A 17,437-nucleotide genomic window follows, 5' to 3' on the forward strand; every position below is an offset into this window, starting at 1 on the left:
ACTTTACTCTCTGATCCCCTGCCATGTGCCAGGCACTCTGCTAGGAACTTTACTTCCATTATCTCCTTTTTGAGCATTACCAGCAATGATTTGAGACAGTGTATCAGTTAGCTTTTGCTGCCTAATAAGTCACCCCCACATTCATAGCTTAAGACAACAACCACTTACAAAGCTCATGATTCTATGGTTGGGAAATTCAGCTGGGCTGTGCTTCTGGTCTTGGCTGGGCCCACACAGGAATCTGCAGTCCACTGCTAGTTAAGTGGCTCCACTTCTGAGAGTTGCCTGGCTGTCATCTGGGTGATGGGGATGACTGAGCCATGTGTCTCTATTCATCCAGTAGGATAGCCCAAGCTTTTTCACACAGCAGCTGGGCAGGGTTCCAAGGGAACATATGAAAGTGTGCAAGACCTCTTGAGGCTTTGGGCTCAGAACTGGCACTGGCACTTCTACTGCATTCTGTTGGCCAAAGCAGGTCATAAGGTCATCCCAGATTCAAGGGGACGGGGAGAAGCTCCAGAGTTCTATTGCATGGGGCATGCTCAGAAAGGGTGGAGAACTGTGGCCAATCTTGCAGTCTACCACAGATAGCGACTAGTATTACCGCCATTTCACACATAAGAAAATTGAGACTCAAAGAGGTAAAAATGTCTTGCCCAAATTATGCAGCTAGTAAGCGTGGCAGAGCCAGGATTTGAACTCAGGGGTCTCCATGCTCGACTGCACTGTGACATTTAAACTCCATTCTCTCAGGGGAAACTGGCGCAATCCAAACTGCCCAATCTAACAGGCACCAGAGAGCTTGACTGAGATGAGGGTGGCGCAGGAGCAAAACAAGTTGAGTTGAGGCAGGACAAGACCGGGAGATTCAGACAGAGCCTGTGGCCATGACAAGGATGCCAGTTTTGTGACATGGACTTCAGCCTGCCTCACAAAGCCACAGAACTCAACAGGACAGGCCGGAGCTGACCGTCTTCCAGGCAGAAACCTTGCCTGGGCCTCTTGCTGGCAGGGGCCCGCCGTGAGTCCTCGGTGAGGGAGCTGCCTCTGGTGTCTGCTACTGAGTTCCCTCCCAGACCACGGGTGGCAACAGCGCCGGCCAGAAGATGGAAGAGTCGTCACAGGTGAAAGTAGAGCTCTGTCCTCCCGAGAGCACACTGAGCTGGTCACTGTCCGTGCCCAGGTGTGAGCAGAGGGGTACTGGGCTGGCCACGAGATGCCCCACCTCCTCACCTCCACTGTGACCGGCCCCTCCCCCACAGAGATCCCAGTGCCAGGAGCACAGCTGTGCCCAGCCAAGCTGCCGGGTGCCAAGCCGGGCCTGGCGGACTCCCTCTCATCTGTCTCTCTTTACCAGGAACAAATGGGAATGAGGGAATCAATTAACAAGGCTCCTTAGCCAAATGACTGCTGCTCCCTCCTTCCCCAGCCTGTTAACCCTTTGCCTCCAAGGCTGGGAAGGGCTGCCCTGGCTGGCCGACCTCGCTCAGCCCTGGAGCCCCCGGCTGGATGCTGTGCTCCTGCCTTGGCTGTGACATTCAAACTCCATTGAACTTGGGCCCAGCTGCCAAGCTGAGGGACCAGAGCCAGAAACCTCCACTCAGCCTCGGTGGAATTGGGGTCCGTCTCCAAGGATACTCAGGGGCTCTGGCCCACAGGGCAGGCCTGGCCCTTTCTTTTCTCTCCAGAGACCTGGGCCCCTCTCCTGGATGAAAAACCCCTGAGAAGAAAGTTCAGGCCGGGAGGGTGGGTCACAGCCAAGCCTCACCTGGGGACCCCACTGGGAAAGGTAGGGGCCCAGGAGACAGGGCAGGACGCATCAGGCCGCACTCCGTAAGCCCTGACAACTCAAGCTTCAGAAGCAAATGGTCAGTCTAAGCATTCTCTCCAAGGAACTTAGACAGGCCACTGTGGTGGCCTGGTTGTCCGGAGTGCTGGGTTCAAGTTCCGGCCTGAGAACTGACATGGGGTCCGACAACGTTTGGAATGATTAATCAACAGGCCACTCTTTGTCCCACCCCCTCTCACTGAATGTCTTTATTTGTTCTCCAGGGGTCTTCCACCACCGCCACCGCTCCCTTCCCCCCACCCCACCTGCCAGCCTCGCGCCTCGCACTCAGGCTGTGGCTTGAGCCACCGCATTACACCATTCAGGGACTGCCACACATAGCCTGATCCACCATATGCTGTGGCATTGGGGTCACAGAGAAACGTAGACGTGCGCTCTTGGCCTTTTACATCCAAAAGACACTCAGATTCTAAGTTCAGACCGAAAAGAATTGAATGCAGCTTGCATGGAGAGAGCTATCTGCGCCCACCCCCTAGATTGGATAAAAGACTCCAAAGGCTGGGAAGGGAGCGGTGAAAGGGACCAGAGAGGACAGGTCAGCAGGGAGGACCACCCACCGAGCCCTGACACTGGAGAGTGAGCTCTGGGCCCAGCCAAGGCCTGAGATACATGTCAGTTCACCCATTCGTTCATTCATTTCACAAACGGACAGTGAGTGCCTTCTGTACTCCAGACACTGTTCTGGGCACAGTGGACAAGTGACAAGGGCCCTGGCCTTGGGCAGAGCGAGGCTGAGGACGTGAGAGTCACTCAGTGATGGCACTCAGCCATTTACCCACCTATTGTCCAGGAGGAGTGACGCCGTCTGTGCGCTGAGCCTTGTCTCAGCAACCCCCCACGTCATCCAATGGACACAGCCCCTTCCTGCCTGGCTTCTGTACCCCAGGACATTTGTGAGACCCCTGGGTGAAGGTGGGCCCAAGACAAGCCGGGAGCAATGGGGGAAGGGAGGAGAGGCCTGAGCTGGAGACTGCCCAGCAAGACAAGGTCATGCTGAAGCCACTGAGCTGCCCTTCCCTGCCCCTACAGTGTTTGCCAGTTTCCCTTCTTCCTGCAGAAGGGGATCTGGGCTGCTGAAAACTCCAGAAACTCACCTTGGGCCCAAGTTCAAAACTCTCAAGCCAGGGCTCCAACTGGCCGAGTATGAACCATGAGTCCATCACTGAGCCAATCAGCACTGCCCAGGAGGGGGGAATCTGTAAAGGATGGCAGCTCCCATTCCAAAAGCAGGGTGAGCACAGTGGGGAAATGGTTCCCTGAAGACAAAACCACCGATGTCCACCACACTGACCTTGGGCATGTGGAGATACATTGAGCCTCACTCTTCTGACCTCTACAATGGATCTAATGAGAGTGCCAGCCTCACTGGGCTGTCTTGAGGATTAAAGGAGATCATTCAGATGAGAGTGCTTCTCACACAGCAGGTACTGAAGAAATGGAAGTCAATTCTCTGGCCTCAGTCACACCGTCTCTAAAATGGGTGGGTGTCCAGGTTCATCTCCCCAGCCCCGATGCCCCAAGATCCCATGGCCCTGAGCCTGCATGATAAGCGTGAGTGAGCACAGACCCTCCTCTCAGAGGTCAAGAGCCCCCCTTTATTCCTCAGGACTGGGAAAGTCCTCCTGCTGCTCTGCCCATCCCCCACTTCAGACTCTCCACCTCCTGTGACTGCTCCCCAACCCTCTGAGTCCCTGCCTGGTGGGTGTCCTAGGGAAGAGCGCATGCAGGGCTGTGCAGAGCTGGACCACCAGAGTGCAGATCCCAGTTCTGCCTGTCGCTTAAAGGCTGGGAGATCTCGGTCAGGTTTCTTAACCCCTCTGTGCCTCCCCCATTTCCTCATCTGTAACAATGGGCGTGCTAACAATAGGCATCACCCCATGGGGTCGCTGTGTCTGTGGCCAGGCCGTGTAAGTGTCAGCTATTCGAGTTCTCTCTCTGCTGGCTCCCACTCCACCCAGCTGCGGAAGTAGCTTGGATGGTAAAGAGGGAGCTGAGCACTGGGGACAGAGCGGTGCCCAGACTGACTGCCGCACCCCCGGCCTCCTCAGTCTCCTCGAGTTCCCTGCCTGGTGGAGGCAGACACATCAACAGGCAATTTCAGTGTAGCATGACCAGGGCCACTCTCTAGGGAAGCCTGCCGGGGGCGTGGTTAGTGTGCACAAGGAGGGGCCCGACCCCGAGGAGGAAGGCCAGGACCTGCTGCGGGGCAGGCGACACCTGGAAGACAGTACAGGTGGGCTGGGTGAAGGGGGTTCAGGGTGGCGGTCCAAGCAGAGGGGCCAACAGTACAAGAAACTCAACCATGAGGGTGGGCCAGGAGACAGGTTGGTGGGGAGGACCCAGGGGGAGGCAGCTCCCACCAGACTGTGTGCCTGGGTGTGACTCTGTGATTGACTGGGGCCATTATGTGTATGTGTGTGGCTGTGTGGCGGACGGTGCGTTTGTGGGTTTGTTTCTGTGAGGGACTGTGTGTGAGGGTGTGAAATAGTGTGTTTAGAAGTGGGGCGGAGCTTGGCATGCCTGTTTGAGACACTTTAGGGTGTGACCACTGGGGGGGAAGTTGTATGTGTGTGATTGTGTGTCCATGGGTGTCCCTAAGCTGTAGCTATGTAGCTGGCTGGCTGTGACCAGGAGTGTCTCTATGTGAGGTGTGTGTATGTATTGAATATATACATAGATGTCACATGTGTGTGTCTGGGTGTGGGTAGTGTGTGTGTGTGTCTTTGTGTAGGGGTGTGTGTGTGTGCGTGTGTGTGTGTGTGTGTGTGTGTGTGTGTGAGACATATGTATACTGCTGTGTGTGGAGTCCAGGGCAATGAGAGCTGCTTCTCCCTCTTCCAGCCCTGCTGCAGAAGACACACACACACACACACACACACACACACACACACACACACACACACTCATGGGGCTGGGAGGGGTGGCTGCCCGTCGCTGCCACAGCCAGTCAGAACTTGCTAATTTGCATGTTAATGAAGCTCGGGGAGCTTTCCAGCTCGAGACTGACAGGAGCCCCCGGCACCCCCCTACATCCTCCCCTGACGGGCCTGGGAGGGGGGAGTGGAGAGGGCTGAGAACCGGCAGAGGGAAGAAGAGGCGGAGGAGGCTCTGGGCTGAAGCTTCCCTTTCTCTCTCTCTCTCCTCCCCCACCCTGTGCAGGCCCCAGGCCCCTCCACGTGGCCGCCGGCCCCTCGGCCCCCCTGCACTCTCCCTCCTGGCCCAGCTTAGGGAGAGGGGGCTGGGACAGAGCCCTGGGGCGCTGGCAGAGGCGGCTGCTCAGGGGTCCCCACGAGGTGAGGTGAGGCTGCCCTCCCCGGCCCCCTCCAGGGAGCACCCGGCAAGCCACCTGGGGCAGACGTCGTGGGATGCACATCTGAGAGCGAGAGCGGCTTAGTGCCAACACAGCCAGCAGGCCCTCCCTCCTGCCCCCCACCGCCATCAGGCTTCAGTGTGGCAAAGGGGGTCCCCGTGAGCTCTTCGGCCTGCACCTCTAGAGAAAGGGCTCAGTCCGCGTGGGATCAGAGCTCCTGCCCAGAAAGGGAGAGAGGCGGACAGGGTGGGGGGCAGGGATGGGGACGATAAGATGTGTAGGGAGACTGGGGTACAATGGAGGGTGCCTTCCGCCCGGCCTCAACCGGGGGTGTGCTCCCAGGGAGGGAAGGCTGGGTGGCAGGTGGGAGGTCAGAGCCCTCGCAGCTTTGATCAACAGGTCAGTCCTGGTTGCGAGGCTGTCTCCCGCTCAGTCCATTCCCTCTGCATTCTTGTCTGTCCCAGGGTCCTTCACCCCTCCCCTCCCCCCACACCCCTCCTGCCCGCTCCCCTCCTTCCTTTCTTAATCAGCCACCTCCCACAGGAGGCTGGGCTCTCTGGGGAGCCCTCCGCAGCAGGCTCCCAGAAACACTGTCTGGTTTTGTCTCAGAGGTGTGTCCCCTGCCTTGGCAGACAGACGGTCTCCGGCTGGGGGTCCTGGCTGCTGCCTCCTCAGCTTGGCTCCCAGCGGGCATTTCCTCCCCTTCTCCCCCATCACTCTCGGCCCTGGGTCTGGCCCGCTGCCCCCCCCGTCTCTCCCTGAGCCTGGGTCTCCATCTCTCCCTCCTTCTCTTCCCTGAATGCTCAAATATTCATCTTCTATCCCCGCCCCCCTCCCTCTGCCTTGCCCTGTAGGTCCCTGGGCACCCACCCCTGCCCCTGCCCTGGCCCCCAGGTGTCCCTTCACCAGGGCTGGGAGGCAGAGAGGTGAGGCTGCCTGAGGCCCTGGGTCTCTGCAGGTGAGAGGGGAGCCGGGCAGTTGCTGGTGTTAATTGCAGGGAGGATGTCTGGCAGAAATAAGGTGGTTTTTCTGCTTCAGTGACGACTGTTACAATCAAATTGTCCACAGACAATTAGCGGAGTGGGAGAAATAAGAATTAGATTTCTAATTATTTTCCCAGTAAAAGCCGCCTGGACCCGGTGGGTGAGGGGGAAGGGCTCCTCAGTGGAGCCAACAGGCACTCTGGTGGGCCCCGCTCCCCTGGGCAGGGGGCGCCTCATAGAAGCTCCCAAGGCAGGAAGGAAGGGGCAAGACTTGCCCCGCCAGGGGCTGGAAAGGGCAGAGAGTCTGGCCATGTGGGTCCCAGAGCCAGCCTCCATGGCCTTCGTTTGCTCGTTCCAAAATGGGGGAATCATCATTCCCAAGCAGCAGAATTGTGGTGAAGAGTCCAGGAGGTGAGGTGGAGACAGCGCCTGGCAGACATTGGCACGGCTCCGGCTCACACCCACGTGTGTGGACGTGCAAGCTCACACACTCACCCCCACACGGGAAGCCTCTCCTTCCACCTCCTCTGCTTTCCTGCATGGCAAGGCCTGTGTCTGTGACACAGGGAGGGGGCTCTTAGGGAAAAGGGGACTGAACCCAAAGAGAGCCTCACACAGTCAAATTCCTCTCCCCGATCTGTGAGCCTCCCTCCTCCACTTCTCTCAGATGAGGCTACCGATGGTGCCTCCCACCTGGGGTGAAGTGAGGGTTCAGTGACACTGGGGGTGAGCCTCAGGCCCGGCCCAGGGCACATGCTCAGTAAACACGGCTGATGGTGAAAGTACTGTCCAAGGCAGCCAGACCAGGCCCGTAAGGCTGCACACAGGGCTCTGTTCGGAGTGTTCTGGGATCATCAGACCCAGCCTTCATCGGGGGCCCAGACGCTCAGAGAGACGGACAGAAGACCAAGCTGAGAAGGACCCAGCAACAGATAGGACAGTCCTGGGCTCCTGTCTGAGCTGTGCCCTTTCTAGCTAGTCAGACAGCGTCCACTTCCCCTCTCTGAACCTCAGTCTTCTCCTCTTTAAAGTGGGAAGAGAGCAGTGGCCTCCTCAAGGAGTTGCTTTGAGGCTGTGACAATAATTTGCTCCTGGAACGTTCTTTAGGGGAGGGAGGGGCTGGTGGCACAATCACCTAGACCCGAACACAGTCGCCCCTTCCCCCCATGCCCCGCCACCGTGTCCGTGTCCTGCACGCAGACTCGGGGAGCGAGGGTGGGAGCCTCTGGGCCACCCCCGGCCTTCAGGCCCTGCCCCCCGTGCAGCTCAGCTCACTAACGTCCTCAGGGCCCAGGCCTGGTGGCAGCCAACACACCTGCACGCAGAAGAGCCCATGCACGCGCCACACCTGATGGCGCTCTCACCGTCACGTTTGTACATGCGTCGCACAGGCACACACACACACCCCCTTCCCGGGGCAGCCAGAACGTCCCGGAGTGAACTGAGGGGAAACTCACGGCCGCACCCACCAGGGCTGTGCTGAGGCCGGCAGCTGCAGCCCGGCGGCAGGATCTGGCATGGGTGAGGGGAGCTGCCGGGAGCCCCAGCTGGGCGTCAGGCAGGAGGGGCTCTCAGCTGCCTCTTGGGCTCCAGGCCACCTTCCCACCTCTGGGGCCAGCTGGCTGGGCTTGGCAGGGTGGAGGTCACCTGCCGGGAGGTGGCGAGAGCCTCTGCCTGTATTGCTCTACCCCTCCCCTATCGCCCTTCATTCAGCAACAGTGACGTGACCCCGCCCGCCTTCCCCCACCTTCGGTGCCGTCTTCCCCCTCCTCTCCCATCTCTCCATCTCTGTCTCTCTGACTCCCTCTGTCCGTCGCTGGGTCCCTGGATCTCGGTCTCTCTGGGCCTGGGTCTCCCCACTACCCCGGTGCTGGGCTATGTAAATGTGGTATTTCCCGTCTCATCAGCAGGGCTGCCTGCTTGGCTCACGTTTAATTTGATCCATGGCGGCGCCTCTGCGGAGGCACTCATCAAAGCAGGAAGACAATTAGGTGAATGTCAGGGTGGCCTAGGCCCCACGGGGCGACCAGGGCCTGGGACTGGGGCCCTGAGGGGTGAGGGGCAGGGGCCTGGCTGCAACCTTCGTCCCCCTAGGGGCCTGTCCATACTTGGCCCAGAGTCTGTGGGGTGGCCAGCTGCCTGGACGGCCCCAGCGAAGACCAGGCTCCCCTCTGCCCAGGACCTGGTGCCCCTGGACTTGCAGAACCCCCTCCCCACCCCCAGGCCACAGACGGCAAGGGGCCTGGGCATCTGTGTGACTACAGTCAGGTGGACTCCTGGGCTGGGCCCGAGTTGGGATCGGGAGACCGTCCGAGCTCTGAGCTAGTTCAGGGTCCACTGGGAAAAGCATACATTCTTTCCACAGGCCCTGCCCGGCCCGCCCATGCCGGCTCCGAGCCAGCAGTCCTCTCCTGAGCTTCAGCCTGGCCTTTTATCCTCCCTGTTCTGTCTCACTTCCACTCCTTCTGTCTTTAGTTCTCTGGTTATCTTTATTTCTCTGGTCTCTTCCCTCTCTCTGCCTCTTTTCTCAGTCTCATCCCTTTATTCCCAAACTCTCCCTGTTCTGTGTCTTATACCCACCCCCACCCCCCATCCGTCATCGTGTCCTCGGTCTCCTGGGACCTTCTAGCCTCAGCTACTTATCTATAATTCCCCATCCCTGTCCATGGCTGACCCTGCCCCAAGGGGTCACTTAAGACTGAACTTCTAGGTAAATCCCAACATGTCTCCAGCCTTGGATTCCTCCCCACTGCCCTCCACGCCCCTGTCCCCGGGGACCCCTGAGTCTCTGACATCTCCCACCCTACTGGCTTCTTCCTTTCAGTCGTCAACACATTCAAGTCTCTCCCTTCTTAAAAACAATAATAATAATAAAATACATTTTAAAGAAATACTCTCCTTGACAGCCCAACCTCTTCCACCACGGCCATCTCTCTCCTTGCCCTCCAGGGAAGCTTCTGGGAGAGTTACCTACAGTTGCCTCTTGACCCACTGCAAGCTGGCTTCGGTACCCCTCGCGCCCTAGAAACAGTCCTCACAAAGGTCACCAGCAACTTTCTTGTCACTCATTCCCACGATCACACCTCACTTGGATGCCAGGACGGCATCAGAACCACTGACCTCTCCTCTCTTCTTGACTCTCCCTAACACCCAAGACACCCTCCTGGCTTTGCCTCCACCCCTTTGGCTTGTCCCTTCTTGGACTCCACCTCTGCCCTGGCCTCTCACGGCTGCTCTCCATAGCTGTCCCAGATCCTCTTCTCCGTTAATCCTTCACATGACCCCCTAAGTAATTTAATCCATGCCTCACCACCCACCCAGGCTTCAGTCACCACTTGTGTCCACACCTCTGACCTTCTGCTCTAGCCTAGCTCTTTTTCCTGTGCTTGGGACCCAACTATCCTCTGCCTGCTGGTCCCTCCCTGCATGTTCCACGGCTCTTTCAAACCCAGGGCGGCCCAAACCAAGCTTTTCCTCTGACCCTGCACCCTGTTCCTCCTCTTGGTTTCCCCAGCTTGATGACTAGCACCTTCATCTCCCAGTTTCCCAAGTCAGAAACCTGGAGGGCAAGCCAGAGCCCCTTCCCCCACTACTTCCAAACAGTGGGTGATGATGGACAGCAGAGTCATCAAGTCTGCCTCCAAAACATTTCTCTTCTCTAAGGCCTTGAAAGTCCACCCTCACCTTCCCCATCCTCCCTAGGCAGACCTGCTCAAGCCAAGATGTTCTCATTATTCCCTTGGAGGCATCTTATGCTTCTCTACCTGTAGGTGTTTACTGCTCTTTATCCCCACATGGAATGCCCGCTTTCTCTTCTTTGCCTAACCCATGCCAAATCCATCTTGCCCCTCTTCTTGAAAGCCTAGCTCCAGCCCCCTGCAAGGAAGTCTCTCCTCTCTGCCCCAGCTGGCAGGATCTTCTCTCACCCTAAGCTCCTGGACCCTTCTTGTCTGGTCCATGCCTGGACACACATCATCTTCACTCTTCCTCCTGTACACACGTACTTCTACATTTCCCAGACTCCTTTATGGTAAGTGAGCCGTGTGACTGATCCTGGCCAATGAGCTGTGGACAAAGGTGAAATGGGCACTTCCTGGCCAAAGCGTACAGGAGTTAGTGCTCGACCTTCTAGCTGCTACAGCAACCAAGAAAGCCTCTTTTGAGATGATGGAGCCTCAAGATCAAAGCAGCATGGAAAGCTGACTCACCCCATGCAGGACAAGAGCCCTCAGATGCCTGGACCTGCAGCAGACTTTGCATAAGCAAAAAATAAACTTTTATCGCGTTTATCCACTGAGATTGAGGGGTTATTGGTTACCGCATCATACAGCCTCTCCTATCCAGACGAATACAGCCCTTTCTGAGTGTTATTTCCCCATCTCTAGCCTGAGGATAACCTTCTGCTCCTCACAGGGTGGTTGTGAGGATTAAAGTATTGAAAGATCCACACTCAGCTCCTGAGTTCCTGCTACAAGCCAGACTCAGTGTAAGTGCCAGACTATGAGATATCCTAGCTGGGCATGTGTTATGAACTGAATGTTTGTATCCCCCCCCCAAATTCATATGTTGAAGCCCTAACCCCCAATGCAATGGTGTTTGGAGGTGGGGGGCCTTTGGGAGGTAATTAGGTTTATATGAGTTCATAAGTGTGGAGCCCTCCATGATGGTATTAGTGCCCTCATGAGAAGAGGAAACATCAACCATTTGCAAGCCAGGAAGTGTTCCCACCAAGAACCAAACCTGCCAGCACCTTGATCTTGGACTTCCCAGCCTCCAGATCTGTCAGAAATGTTTGTTGTTTGAGGCACCCAGTCTGTGGTATTTTGCTATAGCAGCCCAAGCAGACTACGACAGCAGAGTTCCATTTATCAGAGAGAAAAGAAGCTAGCTACATTCAGCTGCTCAGGTTGCGTACTGAAAAATTCCGGGGGTGGGGCGGGGGCACCGACAAAGATTATAATGTGGAAGCCACTCCCTGGAGCTGTGAACTGTAGTAACCCTGTCGTATTCCCAGTCCCAGTGCTGTTCTGAACCCACTGATAAACATGGAGACTAATTTTGCTATTACAAAAGGAAGAATTGGGGGTAGGGGGGCTTGAAAAGGGCGCAGGAGAAACAGGAACAATGGTTATAATTTCATAATATTAATATAATAATAATAATATCAGGAAAATTTCACATCATGCTACTATGTGCCAGGTACTGCTCCAAGCCCTTTACTTAACATTTATTCATTTATTTCTCACAACAACAGCGCTGTGAGATAAACATCATCTTACAGATGAGGAAATCGAGGTAGAGATAAGACAGGTAAATTACCCAACATCATGTGGCTTATAAGTAGCAAAGCTACGATTTGAATCTGGGCATTTTGTTTTCAGAATTGCTCTTAACCCTTTTACTATATGGGTTCCTGGGAGGAAGGCAGTGTGGGGTTCCTCAGCCCCCTCCACTCTTTACATCTTCCATCCCTGCAACCCCCATCCCCTGCTACCTTGGCCTTGATGCAGAGTCCGGGACCACTTTGGCATCCAAAGGGCAGGGGATGTGAAATATCCAGAGGCCACCCCTTTGGCCTGGCATTGATAATTCATGATGGGAGGGATGGAGGGGAGAATTCTCCAAACATGTTCAAAGGTGGCAGATGGGCATAAACAGGAGTTTGGGCAGGACCAACTCCGAGCCTGAATCCTTTGGGCATAATAATAAAATCATAAATGCAAATGTGACCTCCCATGTGCTCGTAGGTTCTTCAGCTCTGTGACACATCATGCCACAGACAAGAACTCATTTAATTCTTACATCAACCCATTTCACAGATGAAGAAACCAAGGGTCAGAGAAGCCAGTTGCCCAAAGTCATTCAGCCATTAGGTAGCAGCGTCTGGCAGACCCCAGGGCTCAGGGACTGTCCACATCTCCAGCTACGCTCAGAAGTGCCAATCCTCCTAAGAGAACCCCCCATGTCCCCAAGGATACCTCCTACTGGGAACCAGGTCTCATGCAGCCTGGCAGAGGTCTATCTGCCAGGGAGAGCCTCTGCCTCACCCGCCCACCCGTGCGCTAGGGACAGAAGGGGGACTTTATGTGCAATCTGCCTGACTCTCCAGAAAGCACTTAGGTTTACGATGTGCATGAGATTGATCGCCAGTTGGCGCAGCTCCCGCTCGCTCAGTGCCAGCCCAGCGCTGGCAGGAGGCTGCCCTCCCACCCCCCCTCTCAAGGAGCATCAAAGCCGCCTGCCAAGGCCCCTCGTGAGGGTCCTTCTGCACTAACAAGTGCCGAGTGGAGGGGGGAGCTCTGCCCAAAGGCCTTTCCACGGCACATATACCCCCGCCCCATGGTAGTTAAATAGCTCCGGGTTTTATGCCAATTCCTGCCTCTTCTGCTTCCCCTCTAACGAGCTGATGCGTTCAAAGGCCCCACTAATTGGTGTTTGCACCTCACACACCACGATACTTCGGTAGTCACTTAGGACGTGGGTCCATTCGTCACACCCACGGTACAGAAGGTTGCTCACCTCACTGCATCAGGGTGCCCAGCCTATGTGTTTTTGCTCCTGTGTGCACATGGGGGCATGCCCGTGTGCCTTGTTTCACACGTGAAGGACGTGTCTGCACAGGCACACTTATGTGCACATGTGTGTATAAATGCTCCTTTGGAATATCTCTTGTGTATCTACATGTTTGTATGTCAGTGCACATGCACAGGCAAACACTATCATCTGTGCACATGGAAGTATGCGCTTGTGTGTGTGCGCAGTTCCCTGGGTGGGTGTGTTTGCATGCATATGTGATACAGCTTGTGTGTGTTTAGGCATGCACTTATGTGCTTTGCGTGTGTGTGTGTGTGGACATCTGCTTACAGGCAGGCATGTTCATGCGAATTTTTGCAAGTCAACTAATAAGGTATATGTTCATGCCCAAGTGCATCTGTAGTTGTGTGGGCTTGTATGCCTAAGCACAGGGAAGGGTAGACATGTGCATTTGTGTCCATAGAGGTGGGATGCAGGGATGAGGGAATCTCTCGTTGGGGTATCTACGTGGCATGCATGTACTTGGGCATTTGTATATGACATGTGGAGAAAAAGTGTAACACAGGAGTCAAGGGCTCACAGGCTTTGGGTCTGAGGCCTGGCTCTGCCATTTTCTAGCTGTGTGACTTTGGGATGATCAAAGAACCTCTCTGATCACCAGTTTGCTCATCTGTACAATGGAGATAATAAAATCATCTATCTCATATTGTTGTTATGAGGATCAAATGAGATAATACACACAGAGGGCTAGTCCGATCTTCCCTGCCTGCTGGGAACACCCACAGTGTGTAGAGACCGCCCCCCACCAGCCTTGTCTGGCCTCAACACGGAGCTGGCTGCCCAGGAGAGACCCTGCAGGCACCTGGGGAGAGAAATGGCCAGGCAGGCCCAGACCACACAGTAACAGCTACAACCTCTGAGATCTTTGTCATAACCAAAGTGAGTTCACACTTTTATTACCTACCTTTGACAGGTGGGAAACTGAGGTGCAGGAGTAGGTAGGAGTTGGTGGCAGAGCAGGGACTTGCTGTCAGAAGACACAGCCTACAGCAGGGCTGTGGGAAGCCAAGACGTCCCTCATTTCCAAGGGAGAGGGGGCGGCTTCAAGAGGGCGGAGTAATGCACACCTTCGTGAACCCCATGCACCGATACACAAACCCGGAGCAAAGGGGTTTCCTTACCTGTCCCAGCCTGGGGAGCCTGCCTCAGGGGAGCTTCCCTGTTGGGGACTCAGGCTGAGTACGGCAACCCCCAAGGTGCCCAGCCCTGTGCCTTCTGTAAACACAGCTGTAGTGGATCCACACCATTTACTCACCAAGACACTGAGGCCCAGAGAGGGGAAGGAGTTTGCTCAAGCCCGTAGGACAGAAAAGAACTAGAGAAGAAGCCCCCAGGAGGCAGGCCATGATTCTCACGCCTTGCTCTCCTCATTCACCATGCAGCCTCCACTGGCACTGACCAGGCTGGTGAATCATGGGTTGGGGCAGAGACCTCCCCACGGGCAGGTCACAGGGCCTTCCAACCCATCTGGCGGTCAGCCCAAGAGTCCACCGTGTCCCCATTTGGGGGAACATGGCCTCGAGACCTGGGCTCCTGCAACCACTATGTGTTATCTTTTTTTCCCTCATATTTTGCAGGGTGATTTTTTATGTTACTTTTTAAATTTAACAAACGTGAAAACTTAAAAAACAATCACAACCAGTGGCAGTAGCAGCACTGCACCCTTGCCAGTTGACGTTGCCACTGTCATTAACACCGCCATCCCCCAGAGTCATCACCACCTCCAGCATCAGTCTGACTGTGCCCCCCACCACCAATTCCCACCCCTTAGGCTGTCGCTACCCCCAGCCCTTCATTAATGACTCGGAATTGGTCTTCTGCCACCCTTTGCATTTCATTTCTCCTCCCACTCCCAGGCTCATTCCAGGATCATTTGACCTGAAGCCCTCCCCAGATCTGCATCCCTCCCTGCTCCCCTGAGCCCCTGGCCTCGCCTGTCCTGCAGAAACTGCGGGCTGGGCTTTGGCCCTGAAGTCCTCACTGGGGGCTGGCAGCCAACAAGGGAGCCAGGAGGGGCAGGAGTGCCGAGCGCCCCCTTCCCCAGGGCTGGTGCCCCACCCATCCAGCCGGCGGCCTGTCTGCCTTCCTGAGCTCATTAACTGCAGGTCACCATTCAGCAGGAAAGACAAGGCGTGGGTTCTGCGGGCGTTCATTAGCAGTGAGAGGAACAGTGTGTGTGAAATTAGCAGTCACCTGAGGACCTCGATAATTTCATAATTAGGAGGCCTAATGGCTCCAGCTCTGGAAGCCAAATGACTTAACCCCTTGCCTGCTGGGCGCCTAACCCCCAGCCCAAGCCTGCAGTCCCCTCCCTGTGACCCAGGCATGTTCGTTTCTGCCACCCCCATGCCCAGCACGAGGGTTGGCACAGAGGGACTGTGAAAGCAAAGTTTATGGAGAAAATGAATGAATGAACAAAAGGGTATCTGAATGGGGAAAGAACTTCAGCCCCCGCTGCCGATGATCGGGGAGGAATGACTCTCCATCTGCAGGAGGAGGTGTGTGGCTGTGTGCGTGCCTGTGTGTGTGTGCGCGCGTGCGTGCACGTGCACACGTGCAGGCATAAGGGCACACAGACGTGTGGACCTGTGCTGTCTGCTTCTAAGAACATTGTGTGTGTGTGTACACTCACATCTATGATATTCATTCTGCTGCCTCCTGTGCTCTGTGGGCGCTCTGTGATGGGGACCCACGTGCCTTCCTTGAAGCCAGACTCCCCTGGTACCATCTAAATAATGGCGACCCCATAATTTCTACAGGGGGCATTTGGTGGGAAAAGCAGGCCTAGGGAGTTGCCCTGAACCTGCATTTGCATAGCAAGTACACTATTTTAATTTAGACTGAATGTTCCATTTGGGAGTCTGGTGTTAATAAGGATGGGGGGGCACTAAAGTCACACCCTGTAGTATGTGGAGCTGATCCTCACAGCCTCCGAAGACCCCCAGCCTCTCTCAGCCTGCTCCCCTTCCTCCCAACCTTGCCCTGGTCCTGAAGAGGTGGAGGCTGAGGTGGAAGATGGGGTGCACTGGGTTCCGGGTTGGACCAGGCCCTCCCCAATCTGGGCACAACTGATTCTGAGGCTCTGGTGACCCTGCCTCCCTCCCTGAATTGTTGAGCAGTGGTTGGGGAAGAGGTGAATGTGGTGAGAGGGGAGGGGAATGAAGAAAGGGAGAAGAGGAGATGTGAGAAGAACAAGAAAGGGATGGAGAACAGGAGGGGAATGGGGTAGAAAGGCAAGTTGCAGAAAGGATGGTGAGAGAGAAGAAAAGAGGAGAGAGAAGATGGGAGGGGAGGGGCGAGGAGGAGAGGCAAGGAGTCTGAGAGCATTATCAGCACTTAAAAAGCGAGCAGCTCGGTTCTTCTTTGGCACAAATAATGGCTTTTTATGAATAAATCATGTGTCAGACGCCTCCCAGGGAGTGGGCATGGAGGGGGGCGCGTCTGCTGGGCTCCAAGTCTGGCAGGGAAGGGCCAGTTGCGGACCCCCAGCTGCAGGGGTATTGCCCCCTTTCTCCTGATGGGTCCCAGCAGGACAGAGCTGTCTCTGGAATTACCACTGGCCTGAGCCAGGCGGAGCTCAGCCATTACTCTGAGGTGGTCCCGCTGCTCCCTGCGCAAGAGTCTGGCCCATCCCAGGGTTGGGAGTGTTCCTCTGTTCCTCTCCCCTCCCCTCCCCTCTCGCAGCAGATCTGCCCAGAAGATGCTCCTGGCAGGGGGACACCAGCTCTAGTCCACCCGGAGAGAGGGATGTGCCAAGACAGGCAGACACACCCAGAGAGGGAGGCACGCAGCGACGCAGCGCGCACAGCTCACACAGGCATGGTCTCCACAGCCCCGGGCACACATGTGGGCACACTGGGAGCTGCAAACACTGTCATTCCCACAACACACAGACACACACACACACACACACACACACACAAATGCTCAGGCGTGCGCACACTCAGACAAGGAGACCCCAACCATCACTCAGCCTGCCCCCTCCCAGCATGTGCGCACGCGCGCACGCACACGCACGGGCCCACACGGACAGATGCGTATGGGGCTTCATGGACACACACAGACCTGCACACGCACAACAGCAGCCCAGCCTCCATCAGCCTAGGGTGGGGGCAGCTTTGCAGCCCAGATGGAGCCCAGACCCAGCTGGGCTGTCCCTGAGTCTGGTTGTGGGGTGGGGCTGAGGCATCACTCCCAAGGGAGAGCTCATCCCTGTGCTCACCACCCGGTGAGGACACCTACCACACCCCGCAGGGAGGTCTCGCCACCCTTCGCCAACTGAGCCCAGAACCAGTACAGGTCCTGCTGGCTCTGATCTCCTTTGTTCCTCTGCTCACAGCCACCTCTCCAGAGGTGGGCAGCCTGGCATTGGAGGTACACATTCGGGCAGGAACCCCAGCTCTGCCCCTTGCCAGGAGAGTGACCTCAGAGAATAATTCCAATTTTATTTGCTCCTCAAAACAAATCTGAGACTGGTGCTACTGCCCCATCTTTCAGACCAAGAAAGTGAGGCTCTAAGAAGAGTGTTGGGCACTCCTTTCTAGGACCAGGCCCTTTTCACAAATCCTAGGAGCCCACAGTGTCCTGGTCTTCCTCCCCTCCCTACACTGCTTCTACTCAGCCAGTGTATTTCCCTTCCTGTGCCAAGGTGCTCTAAGGTGTTCCTCTGAGCAGACCTGGCTCGCCTGCTCGTCCCACTCT

Source organism: Aethalodelphis obliquidens, unplaced genomic scaffold (genome assembly GCF_003676395.1).
Source record: "Aethalodelphis obliquidens isolate GAN/ISIS:26980383/991018 unplaced genomic scaffold, ASM367639v1 scaffold9, whole genome shotgun sequence".
Classification (NCBI taxonomy): domain Eukaryota; kingdom Metazoa; phylum Chordata; class Mammalia; order Artiodactyla; family Delphinidae; genus Aethalodelphis; species Aethalodelphis obliquidens.